At 36.2% G+C, this 13012-nt stretch overlaps 1 protein-coding gene across 4 annotated transcripts in view; it reads left to right on the forward strand.

Annotated features, from left to right (window-relative positions):
* PLCE1 (phospholipase C epsilon 1) overlaps positions 1 to 13012 on the forward strand; it is a 153321-nt gene that overhangs the window by 32737 nt on the left and 107572 nt on the right. Inside the window, exon 1 of one of the 4 annotated variants that reach the window (XM_088128958.1) lies at positions 8029 to 8219. The exons of the other annotated variants lie outside the window; for them this stretch is intronic. The gene's annotated coding sequence lies outside the window, so the exon portion shown is untranslated. Of the gene's footprint in view, positions 1 to 8028; positions 8220 to 13012 lie in introns of those variants that run through there. 4 annotated transcript variants of the gene reach the window in all.

The following is a 13012-nucleotide window of genomic DNA, read 5'->3' on the forward strand; positions in this document are numbered from 1 at the left end:
TGGAGTTCAGTGGACCTTCAAGTTAATATTTACAGAATTGCAATCTGGGTAGCTTCTAAAAATAAATTTGAAATAATGATATAGTAATAATAGGGAATGAGTATACACTTTTTCCTTTGTTCTAGATGAACGTTTGAAGCTTCCTCCACCTGTGCATCCATTTTGATATTTTAAAACTAAAATTCATTAAACATTTTCTGTATTTCGATTCCCATGTTTTCTAATAACTGTAGTTAAAAAAAAAAAAAATTAACAAAGCTGAAACCAGACTTGTTGACCAGCAGGTGGAGACTGATTAAAACTTGCAGACATCTACTTGCAGCTGAATTTATATAAAGAAGTATTAGCATTTCCTTAAAATAAGAATATGGAAATTATACTGGTGAAAATAAAACAGTTATTGTTTAAACCTCTCTATGATGTCCCCTCTCTGCACTGCACTGCACCACTAGTAACATTCTGTGGTTTAATACTTATTCATCCCTATCCTTAGTTGCACAGCTGAGAGATATTTAGTTTGCCAGATGCTTAATCTTTTAATTTAATTTAGTGTTTAAAAATGCCCCCCACTATTCTTGTGAATTCAGTTTTCAGTGTTACTGTACATATTAGATCTATATCATATACTTTTGGAGATATGAAGGGCGGGAGAAGAAGAATCCATTCTATAACTTACTTTGTTCCAAATCTGTTTAGGCCAGTATTTTATTCATGTATTGCAGTATCCGTATACTACCTTTCTGTGCCAAGATACCTTCAAGACATTATACAGAAAAAAGGAAAAGATATAATGGTATAATAAAACTAAAATATACTTTAACAGAAGTCTCAGCAATAGCAGCCACAGCAATAAAACAACAGTATGACTGGATTTGTAAACTGAATATAACAACCTAAAAGATGTATCAAAAGGTGTCAGTCCCACTAGGTAGACCAGATCAGGAAATGAACTCCACAGGAAGGCTGGAACTACTTTTACTGAGATTGGCTATAATAACAGAATCTTGCAAGTCTGATGGTGCTTTGCCTCCCCCCACACTTATACTCCCGTGAATCAGGGAGGCATCTGCCTGAGATGCTTCCAAATGTTATCTGGCAGTTTGGGCTCAAAAAATGTGTCAGCCCCTTTTGCCTTGCTAACAGTTCCTGCCTATTTCCACCAAGGTCCTTTTCCTTACTCTCTACCAAAGGTGATCAGGCATTCTTGTTTTGGTGGTATGCAGATAGTCCTCGCTTAACAGTGGTAATTGGAACCAGCAACTCTGTTACTAAGCAACGTCATAAAGTGGGACATTACGTGACAGTTTCAGTTGGCATTGTTAAGCGAATCCTGCGTGGTCGTTAAGTGTGACATCACGTGATCACCATTTGCGACCTCCTGCCAGCGTCCACATTGACTTGGCTTGTTGGAAGCGAGCAGTGACGGTTGCAAACGGTGATCACACAACCGTGGGATGCTGCATCTGTCGTAATTGCGAGGCAATTGCCAAGTGCCCAAATTGCAATCATGTGACCGCGGGGATGCTGCAACAGCTGCAACTACAAGGACTGCTCGTAAGTCTCCTCGTTCAGCACCATTGTAACTTTGAACAGTTGCTGACTGAGTGGTTGTTAAAAGAGAATTACCTGTAGTTGAAAACAGTCCTCTTGGTTTACCACTCCAGACGTGCCTTAATTATCTGGGGAGCTAGTGAGGATGGCCTTTAAAACTAAGTGAAGATCTCACGCAGCTCTCTGTATACATCCTCAATAATTATTTATAGGGGAAATAAAGGGTGGGGGAAGCAGGCATCAGGATGACTCTTACACCTGAGTTTGTACAGGTTCTTTTGTGCAAAGCCTCCGTGAAACAGTGTACTGTAGAATGCAAAGGTCAGGTTTTGTCTGGTTTGTGTTGGCAAATTGGGAATTCATTACATGTGTAATTTTTTTTAAGTTGGCAGCTTAGGGCTTGTGGGAATCAGTCTCTCCTCCGATGTATCTCTTGGAAACTGATAGACTCCTCCTTGCCTTTTAACTATAGTTTCCATGGTTTGATTTTTTTTTTCAAATGGACCATAATTATGATTAAACATGATTTATTAGCTTTGAACAAAATAAACTGCAATTTATAAAAACAACAACAACAGTGCAAATGTATAAACTCCTCCTCATGGTCACATCAGAGGAGGAAAAAAGGAGAGAGAAAACTGTAAACCTGAAGCGTACAGAGCTTCTTTTCCTCAAAACAGCCCATCAGTTATAATGTCTGAACACACTCGTGAGATTATTTTGTTTACATTCAGATTCAGCTTTAAACTGGAGGAAAAATCTTTATTTATTCCAGTACTGTACAGTTTGTATTACAAACGCTTGAAAATCACTCCAGATCTTGCTTGGATACACAGAACTAGGATTACCTTTATCTGGATACTTTCTGGTCCATACTTTTAATTAGTACGATAGGCAGGATGACTAAAAGAAAAATGCGTTCACAGCCATAGCTATAGACGACTAGATGCTCTTCAGTACAAGCCATGAGGTCTCTCCCTCCCACAACATAGTCTTTCTTTAGGTCTAAATAGCTTGCTACCATCCTCCTTCCCAAACAGCAAGTTCACAGAAAAGAAGGAGAATGTCGTTGTTTATATGCCAGAAAAGCACTTATGTGTTTGAATAAACCTGATATGCTTCTGGTTTTGCCAGGGCGGCCAATAACAGATTGGCTGTACTGTAAAACTAAAAAGGCTAAAACAATTTTTGTGTTAGATGGTATCAGGGTTCTTCCACTCAGTTAAATGGTAGGTCATGGGCTAATTTCTTTTATTCGTGGTTTCCAAAAACTGCATTTATGGTAGTTGAATCATATAGGAGGTTTGCCTAGTATTAAAGCTTATAGAATTAGCTCAGATGAATTGCAACACTAACCAAGGTTTGGGTCTGCTAGACTGGTTTTTATGCTCCTTGCTGTTTCATGTGCTCACATTAATTAGCTATTTTATGACTTTTGGCAAACTAAATTTTCTGTTATATCAGGTTCAGCAGTGGTTTTTGGATGCTTTAGTAAGTTACTACTACAAGTTCTGGGTATTGTACCACTGATAGAAGTTTTTTTTTAAGGAGACGGAGTTATAAGGCTAATCATATCTGGACTATTGCAACGCACTCTATTTGGACTGCCCTTGAAGACCATTCAGAAGCTTCAGCTGGTACAGAATGCAACTGCCCGGGTTGTAAATAGTGTCGGCTACTCAGCACATGTAACACCACTGCTTCGGAAGCGGCACTGGTTGCTGGTGTGTTTCCGGGTGCAATTCAAGGTGCTGGTCGTCACCTATAAAGTCCTTCATGGCTTGGGACCAGGTTACCTTAGGGACTGTCTTTTCTCAGTTGTTTCCACCCATCCAATCCGGTCTGGCAGGTTGGGCACGCTCCAGGTCCCATCAGCCAAGGAATGTCGGCTGGCGGGGACCAGGAGGCGTGCCTTTTTTGCTGTGGTGCCTGCCCTCTGGAACATCCTCCCTCCTGAGATTAGGATGGCCCCAACCCTTTTGGCTTTTCGGAAGGCCTTGAAGACCTGGTTTTGTGCCAGGGCCTGGGGCCCTGAGTGTATGAAGGGCCCCATTTCATGGTTGTGTTGACATCAACGATTTTTAAAGATCTCTTGGCTGCATCTATATTATATTTATTTTTTGTACTGTTTTTAATATTGATTGTTTTTATTGCTGTTAGCTGTCCAAAGTCACTGGTCTGAGATGGGTGGCTATATAAATTGAATAAATAAATAAATAAATACCCAGGGCTGCATCCAAAGTATGATTCAATATATTAAATACTCAGATGATTCAAAATTTTAATTAAAGGCAGAAAAATTAATAAATTAAAATATATTCCCAGTAACTATCTCAATACAGGTAGTCCCCAGTTTAAGAACAAGTTTCGTTCCCACGGTCTGTCCTTAAGTTGAATTTGTATGTAAGCTGGAACAGTATTATTATATAATACTGTATAAGTAGTATAGTGTAATTAACTTGAATCATTGTGTATGTAACTTGAATCATTGTGTATTTAACTTGAATTTTGCTACAGTAGGCTCCGTTCTTAACTATGGTTCGTCCTTAAACTGGGTTTTCTTAACCTGGGGACTTCTTGTACTGTATTTTGGATTTCTCTATGTGCCCTCCTTTACCAGATCTTGGATTTCAATATGTAAAAAACAATGGAGGGAGAAATAAATAAATAAATCTGACGTAGGCCATAATGAGAAGAAACTGCATCAGATGAACATTCTGAAAATGAACTGTCAGATGAAATTCTACCGTCAGATTTAAAACAGCTCTGGGTTGATCTATGCTTCTAATGCTTTTTTGAGTGGAAGGTTTACCATTAGGCACTGGAAAAAGTGCTGAATAAGGAAAATTAAAATGCGCAGTTTCTCTGTCTTTCAAAACTGACTATTTTGCAGCTGAATAAGGAAGACTTCAGTTTTTCCCCACAACAACCACCCTGGAATGTTAGCCCAACAAAGTAGACCAGACTAAGAAACCACCGCCATGTAGGTCAGGACTACTTTTATTGGAACAGCTATAGTAACAGAATCTTGCAAGTCTGAATGTGCTTCCCCTCCCTCACTTTATCTTTCTCTGAACTAGGGAGAGACTTGTCTGAGACATTTACTCAAACTAGTAAACACCCTCTTATCTGACTGTTGCCTTGGTAGTAGCTCTTCCTTCTGTCCTTCAAGGCCATTCCCTTTACCCTCTACATTTAGGCAGGTTAGGCTAAGAATATGACTGGTTCAAAATCAGCCAGTAAGCTTCCATGGCTGAGGGTGGACCAGACAGAATACCTTTAACTTCCTATGATACCTTGATTCCTTCTGAATATATGGGTATCATTCCATTATCTGCTACTAGCAACAAGCCAAAGATTCCATTCTCTGGCAAGCCACTATGTGCAAAGGTGCCAGAATCCTGCTAGTGTGGTCCCTAAATTGTCTTACATTAAAAAGAGAAGAAAAAAAATCTTTCCAGGACCAACATATTTTTTAATCCAATGCTAAACCATTCTTCTGGCTGCAGACAAAAATAATGATTTTATTGTGTGTTCTTAGTTATGAAATAAGGCAGCATAGCAAAATCTAATACACTGGGAATTTTACAAAATCTTCAGGAAAAAAATCCTGAAGAATTATAAACATTTCATCTCCTTCTTTTCGGCTTGTCATTATGTTCCTTCTTATCTCTTTCAAGAGATGTTGTGTATTAAACTCCCCAGATCTTTCAAGCTAAAAGGATTGGGGCGGGGGGAGAGACCTCAATTACCTTTATTTCAGTTTGGATTCCTGGTGCTGGGGATGAGAATGAGGTAAAAATTCCCCAGTTGCTTGAAATATGATTCAGAGTTATCCCCCTCCCTCTCTTTTTCCCTGCATCAGTGGAACTTTTAAATTATAGTACTGTATTTTCCATTTGTACCTTTTTTGGAGCTGGAGAGTTTGTTTTTATTTGGTGGGGGGAAAGCGATGGGGAAATTGGCGCTGGAGGATAGATTGCTTCAGATCCAGATCCTCAGTCTTATGTCTTCTGTTCTAGTTTCTGTTGTCTAGAAGCAATTTAAATTTTATTATGTTTATATAATTTGTATCAGCATTCATTTTATATTGCGGTTCTTAGCTTGAATTTGTTTAAAATTACTGGTTTCTAATATTTTTGATATTTCCTGTGAGCCATCTTGTAAAAAAAATGAAAATCTGATGTTTTATATGTCTGAAGCAGAGGAGGAAATGTCTTAGTATGCCTACAGCGTTAAAAGAAGCTTCCCTCTGTAAGTGTGTGGAAATTTCCACTTCTGTCACCAATTTTGTCTTTCACCTGTACCAGTGATTCAGCCTTACAAAATGCACAGGAATTAGTTATTCGGTTTTTAATAACTGTGTTAGAATTGCCTGCTTCCCCCAGCTTCCTCAAATCTAGCCCATATAGCTTTTCTATGTGAATGCTAGAGATCACGACTGTCTGGGTCCTGTGGTTGGGTGCAAAGTGTTTATGAGTATCGGTGGAGGGGAAATAGGACTAATTACATTTTTTTGTAATTTGTAAAATATGACTAATTACAGTCTTTGCTAATGTCCTGAATAGTCTTTACAGAGCCCTAAAATTGTGGAGTAAATGATAATTCACTGTCATTTGTATCTCAGTCCTGTATTGTATGTTTTTCTAGCTAACATTAAGCTGTATGCTTATGTTTATTATATCTTGCTTTTAAATCAAGAGCTACTGAGGTTCCCACTGAGTTATTGCTTCTTCTAGGTTTGGTTTCAGGCCTGGGTTTGGGATTTGGAATTAAAAAATAAATGTTTTGGGGTTGTTACAAAATGGCAGCCACGGTAGGGATGGTAACTTACTATTCACAAGTTTCTCAAAGGGTGAATTTCTAAGGCTCAAAGATGAATATGTTGGCCAAGAAAATGAATACAAGGCAGAGGTGACATATGAATCCCACATGCCAAATCATACCGTTATCCCATGAAGCAAAACAAAATACCTGTTGTGCATAAGAAATGCTGGGAGAAACTCTTTCTTGCACTCATGCACATACACACACTTACACACAAAATAATTGCAGGGTAAAAATATAAAAATAAAGGTAGAACATGTGCCACAACAAACATAATGCAAACTGGAAGATCAAATGTCCCCCCTCAGTCCCTACCACTTCAGCTTTTATTTTATAGCCTTCCTCCTACTTTTCCCTATAATGCTAACCCTGTGAGATAGGTTAGACCAGTGTTTCTCAACCTTGGCAACTTTGAGACCTGTGGACTGCAACTCCCAGAATTCCCCAGCCAGCAAGGCTGGCTGGGGGATTCTGGGAGTTGAAGTCCACAGGTCTCAAAGTTGCCAAGGTTGAGTAAAACACTGGGTTAGACTGAAGGAGAGTAACTGGTCCAATGTCATCCAGTAAGCTCTCATAGCTGAGGGTGGACCTGAATCTGGGTCTCTCTACTGCCAGTCTCACACTTTAACTACTACACATGGTGCATCTTCTGCATTTAGCTAGAAACATGTTCCATTGAACTTAGCGAGGTTTGTTTCTGTATACATATATATGGTATATGTATGTTCAGTGTTTTTCTTTATAACTATACTTGGTCACTTTCAATACAAGGAATTATTTACTCATGCACATCTCTCTGTTTTTAGTCATTCCAATAATCCAGCCAAAGTTACTGACTGCAAGGTCATTTTTAATTAAGTAATTTCATATTGCTAAATATTTTGGAACCAAATTGCTGGGGGAATGTACAGAAGGAGAAAGTGTTATAAAGATTAACTCATGGAATTCTTGGATCTTATGAATAATGAGATGTTTCTGTCTTTTCCTGAAATGGAAGATTCTATTTTAGTATTTTTTACAGTCGAAACTCCTTTTTTTCCCATTACCTGCTCAAATTCATTCACTGCCCATATCAATTTTGTTATGAGTCCTACATATTGATAAGTTTGCATGGTTTTGCTACATCATGGGCATTTTTTTTCTTCAGAAGAAATGTACTTCAGTATAATTTTGTGAATTTGGATAATTGAGATAACTGTCTCTTCATTCTTTTAACCGTATGTGATTTTTTAAAACATAGTAATAATGGAATTCATATATAGTTTTTGATCAATCATTAATAATTCAACTAAACCCAGAAGATCAGGAAGATCTTTCTTGAGAAGATTATTCTTTGCAGGAATTCACAGCATATAAATCTGAACCAATGTATTCAGCTCTTTAAATTACTGTATTGAATTTGCCCAAGTGTAAACATGTAAGATTCAGAAAAAAATGCTAACATGTTTTTAACATGTCAACATATCAGTAGACACATAAGATTCAGAAAAACATGCTAACAAGTATTGGGGTTCAGTTCTATGAGGCTTTTACAGCTTTTTATGTGCTTTTAAAAAGTTGACTGTTAGAAAAATAGGTTTTGCAGAAACTGAAGTGAGAGCACCATGTGAAATTCAGCAAAGGGATTAAGATTTGGCACTACATACTAGTTTCTGTACAGGCTCTTAGGCATAGCTTCTTGAGACGGGAACAAACTGTCATCCTTAGAGCTGAGTACAGTTGGCTTGTTTGGACTCCTCGCTGTGTGTATTATGATTTTCTGCATTCCATCTTTCAGTATAGCTTTTAGTTCAAGTTGATATGATCTGGATAAGCAAGCTGTGGATCCTTAAGTGGAAAAGGTATGGCATATTCACTGGAAGAGATTTTAACTTTTCCTTCTACCAAGCATGATGATAATATGTTCTTCAAAAATCTTTTGCAATTAACAGCAGAATGATTTCACAGAAACTTTGCTTTTAGTGTTTAAAACAAGGTTTCTTAAATATGTGTACAATTATTGTTGGCTTCTAACTACCCATTAATTACAGTTTATTGTCTTTTTACCAGTTGATCATAGATTTTAAAAGCCAGTTTATTGTTTATAATCAGATTAATGCTACTTGTTTATAGATATTTGGTGGAAAGTATCTGCATTACAGAAGTCCAGTTTTGGAATTTACTGTCTTGTTTTAGAAATCTTTTGATGAGGCGTTGTTTAATCATTCTAGTAATTAGCAAAGTATATGCAGAATTAAATATGTTGTTTTCAATTGTGGGTTGGATCTTGCAGTAATGTTGAACATTTTTATGGGATCAGAATAAAGCTGCTTTTTGAAGTATTTGTTTATTAATTAAGCATTTGTATGTTTCTGATAAAATGAAAAATATGCTTTGTTATACGAGGAGGACCAATTATTTTTTTACTGCAGTTTATTAATAGCTTAATTGAATTGTATATTTTTATTTCACTGTACTTATATGGATCTTTTAAAACTGCTGTAGTTTAACAATGTAAACTGTTACAGCAAAAGAGTAATTTGGTTTTGATGTTCTGAACTGCTTGCTATTTTAAATGTAACTGACAATTCTCATAGAGTGCAAAATAAAACAAGTTGTTACATTTTTTAAGTAGAGAAAACTTAATTTGCCTCATGTCTTTCACTGGATGTCAGGTTTGAATGATAGCCATTTGCTTCAAATCTGTTGGAACTTGGAAAATTAAATTTGCATAATTGCACATATTGTAAGATTCTACATTACTTTTTAAAATAAGCTCTCTTATTAAGCTGTATTTAATTGTATCCTTAGTGAAGTATTTTGATTTCCACATTTGTTTGTAAGGCTTCATATTTTTGAAATATTGTATTTTTCACTATCATATTGAAAAATATTGTCAGTATCTAAAACCTAGCTTGGGTTTCTGATTATGCACATGGATAAAAGTTTCTGTTACTATGATCTAGCTGAGTGACACCTACAATATAAATGAAGAATAATAAAATTATTGGTAAATATCACCATAAAAGATCAAAAGAATGAATAGTGCACACTGTTTGAAAACATTTTAGTATTTAATTTGTCCACTCCTACATTGCTGACAATTGTAAATCACCTAGGAAGAAGGAGGAGTTAATAAATGGGCAAATGGATAAATGGATTGCAAAGCACACCTAATTTAGTATGGAGTATACTAAAATGTGCTTTTAATGTGAACTTTTGTTCCTGAATTTGTTTGGTTTTTATATCAGTACATGTGGACTGGGATTCTCTAAAGATTTCACCAACTTTCCTGTGAAACTTTACCTGCAAACTGAAGGGAGCACAGACAATCACTTGTGTTTCAGTAGTCGCAAAAGGAAAAGTAGAGATGGATGAATACCAGTATTGATACTCAACTCCCTTCTGCTCTCTTTGACTGTTTTATACTTTATTTCAAGGGGCCTGTTGGAATGAATTAGAGTTTGATTTTTTCTAAGATGGTAAAACTGTGCCACTTGAATATGTAAGTACAGACTCACATGATTGAATGCTCTTCAAGTTATATGTACAGTGGAAATCCATACATAATTTTAAAGGTTTAAACTTAGTTTCCCCTGTGATATACCAGATTTTGTTAATAGTATTTAATTTCTGTTGAGGAGCATTCAGTCACACAAGTCTCCAATCAGAAGTGATACTAGATACTTGTTTGCCTGCTCAGTGAGTGCTATAAGTTAAAGTGCTCGGAAGGCAGGATAGTCTGTGTGTGTGTATGTGAATAAATGCATACATGATAATAACATACAATATATCATAAGATATTATATAAAATAACACATATAGTAGACGATAAAACAAGTTTTTACTTTTGTAATTTGAAAAACTCAACAAACAGTTGCTTGAAACATTGAGCTTGCCAGTATTTTGATTAAACTGAGGACAGTTACCTCTGATTGGACGTTCAAGATTACTGGAGGGAGGGAAGGAGAGAGAGCAAGAGTGAGAGAGAGATACTCAATCAAGGAAAAATAAGTTGTCTTGTTTGAGCAAGTTAGCATGAGAATGAATAAAATGGTGTTAAGGACCAACATTAGGAAAATAGTTTTAGCTCTCCACAGCAGGTCTGTAAATAGTATTTCACTGCTAAGACTCCAATGTTAAATAACGTTGCCCTTTTACTTGGACTGTATAAATATTTTAGTACTACTTTACAGTTGGTGAACCTGTAATTGTCAAATAAAGGAAAAAATCATACATAGTGGAAGATTACTGCACTTGGAAGCAGAGGCACAGGGAGCCACAACCTTTATCAGTTTTGAGGGCAAAAGGAATTGATAGTGTAAAAATTAAAACTGCTAAACACTGTCTTTATCATCCAAAAGCAATGTGTTACTGATCTACATCTTGTTTATTTAAATTATTTTAACAGCAAGAACTTGCCAGCTTCCTCATATTCCTCAGCCCTCTTAATTTGCCTCTGAAAATAAATTTACATATTATAGTAGTCATTATGCATCCTGCTAATTTATAAGAAATAAGACTGATGCTAAGGTACTTAATAGTCTTCCTTTTGTCCTATTCATTAGCTCCATAGTCCTACAAGTACTTTAAGCCTACTTTTTGTGTGTGAGAGTGAGGTCCTGATTAGGTCCTGAGCCTATATTTGCTCATCCTGATACCTGTTAATGGAAGACAGTCAGTTGGTTTAAATAAGCAATTACTTATTTTAAAAAGCTGTTTAAGGACTTTATCCCATGTTTCATTGAAGTTCAGTTAGATTGTTTTATGTTTTTGAAAAGTTGTCATAGTAGCAGTACCCCTAATATCATTATAGTTTAGAGAAATAGGAGTGTCTATGAATTTTTGCAAGCAAGTTGTAATATATACAAAGTTTTGGTTGAAACTAACACATATAAAGCAAAATAAATTTCATGGATGCCTCAACTGCAGTTCCTGGCTCTATAATAGTCTCCAGAGGATAAGAGAAGTTAATATAAAGTATTTTTGTTCTCCTGGCCATAAGCCAGATGTTTTAAATTCAGAGAGTGATGCCTCATATGACATTGAACTCCAGTGGGAAAACTCAGAAAAGCTTTCTTCTAAATCTTTGATGTGTTACTGGCCACAGCAGAAATTATCTGTAGTATTTTAACTCTGTTAGTGTCTATACTTTTTAAGCAGATTCTATTTGTTGATTGAAAAATTCAGATATGTGTCAAGATTTTAATGCATTTCTAAAGCTATAGTCATATATGTACCAAAGCTGAAATTCCATCGATTTTAATGAAACATAAATGTGCAGCTATTAGAGATTATAGGTTGGTTATAATATAATTGGTATAAAAATGATTAACCTAGTGATATCAAATTATTATTCAATTTTAAATTCAAATTATGAATTTTACTCATATCTTTCTCTAGTTGATAGCTCAATTGGGGGCAAACAGATCAAATCTACCAGTGTATATCTTTATAAAGTTGCTTTACAATATTTACATAGCTTAGAATAGTGGGTAGTAGAGGTCCCGTCCTTCCCTCACTCCCCACCCTGTTACTGAGTGTTCCAACTGTATTGCTTTGCTTGAATAAGGACTTAGTATTAGTGTTTTCAATCACCATCTTTCACAGAATTAACTATATTTGTCTTTACAAAACCACAAATGACTGAAATTAGGAATATGTTAAGCCAGTGCAGATGAGCCTCAGTGGGACACTTTTAACTTGCTGAGGAATGGTTGATCCAGCTTGAGTGGGAATTTTGATAACAAGGGTCTTTGGCCATGTATGGAAGCGCTTGTTATTAAATAGATTGGCCACTGCTCTGACACTTACAAACAGGGCCTCATTTTGCTTCATAGGTGCACTTTGATTGCAGTTCCAGGGAAAAAAAGCAAACTTTGAAGATCTGCACACTCATAGAATATATTGGTGGCCAGCACAGAAACATTGCATGCCAATTTATTTATGTTTATTTTTAAATATCTATTTTTTTGGGGGGGGGAACAAGTTATCAACCAATCCTTTTCCTCTTCTTTTACCTCAACAATTGATTCTTGAGTAGCTATTGTCTTTTGGAACTTAGAGCAAATTTCAAAATAGGCATATTCCTGAAGCCAGTGCAAGTCAGTTTCAGGCAGGCTGGTCTTTGTAAGTTGGGAGACTCCAATTTACCCCCAATAAATAAATTGGAAGATTCTCAATTTACCCCCAATAAATTGAATCAATTGTTGTGGTAAAAAAGAGTGAAAGTTGATAACTCCCCCCCCCCCAAAAAAAAATAGATGTTTAAAATACTGGATTGGCTTTTGCTTTGTTTGGAAGAAACAATAAGTAGAAGCCTGCTGGACTTCCTTTCTGCTTTGTTGGAAATTAAGCACATTCTTGTGACAGAACATCTCATGGAAGACTCTCAAGAATTCTAAGTGGAATTTGCAGAGTTATTCATGATAAATTTCTGACTGCTTTAGGTACAGTATATATAGAGAACAGTATCCTGAGGCAAATGTTCTTCTAGAGAAGCTTTACAAAAGGTAGACATTTTAGACAGAAATGTGTCATGCAATCTAGTCATTGATTGTGTTTAACAGCAAGAGGTGAAACAATTGGATTTTGTAACTGGGGCCCACCATATTTGACCGGTTAGCTGCCAATAAAATGGATTGTTACAATCAAG

This window comes from Python bivittatus, unplaced genomic scaffold, assembly GCF_059951505.1.
Source record: "Python bivittatus isolate LINGU-HERP-01145 unplaced genomic scaffold, Pbiv_v1 ctg000780_np1212, whole genome shotgun sequence".
NCBI classification, from domain to species: Eukaryota; Metazoa; Chordata; class Lepidosauria; order Squamata; family Pythonidae; genus Python; species Python bivittatus.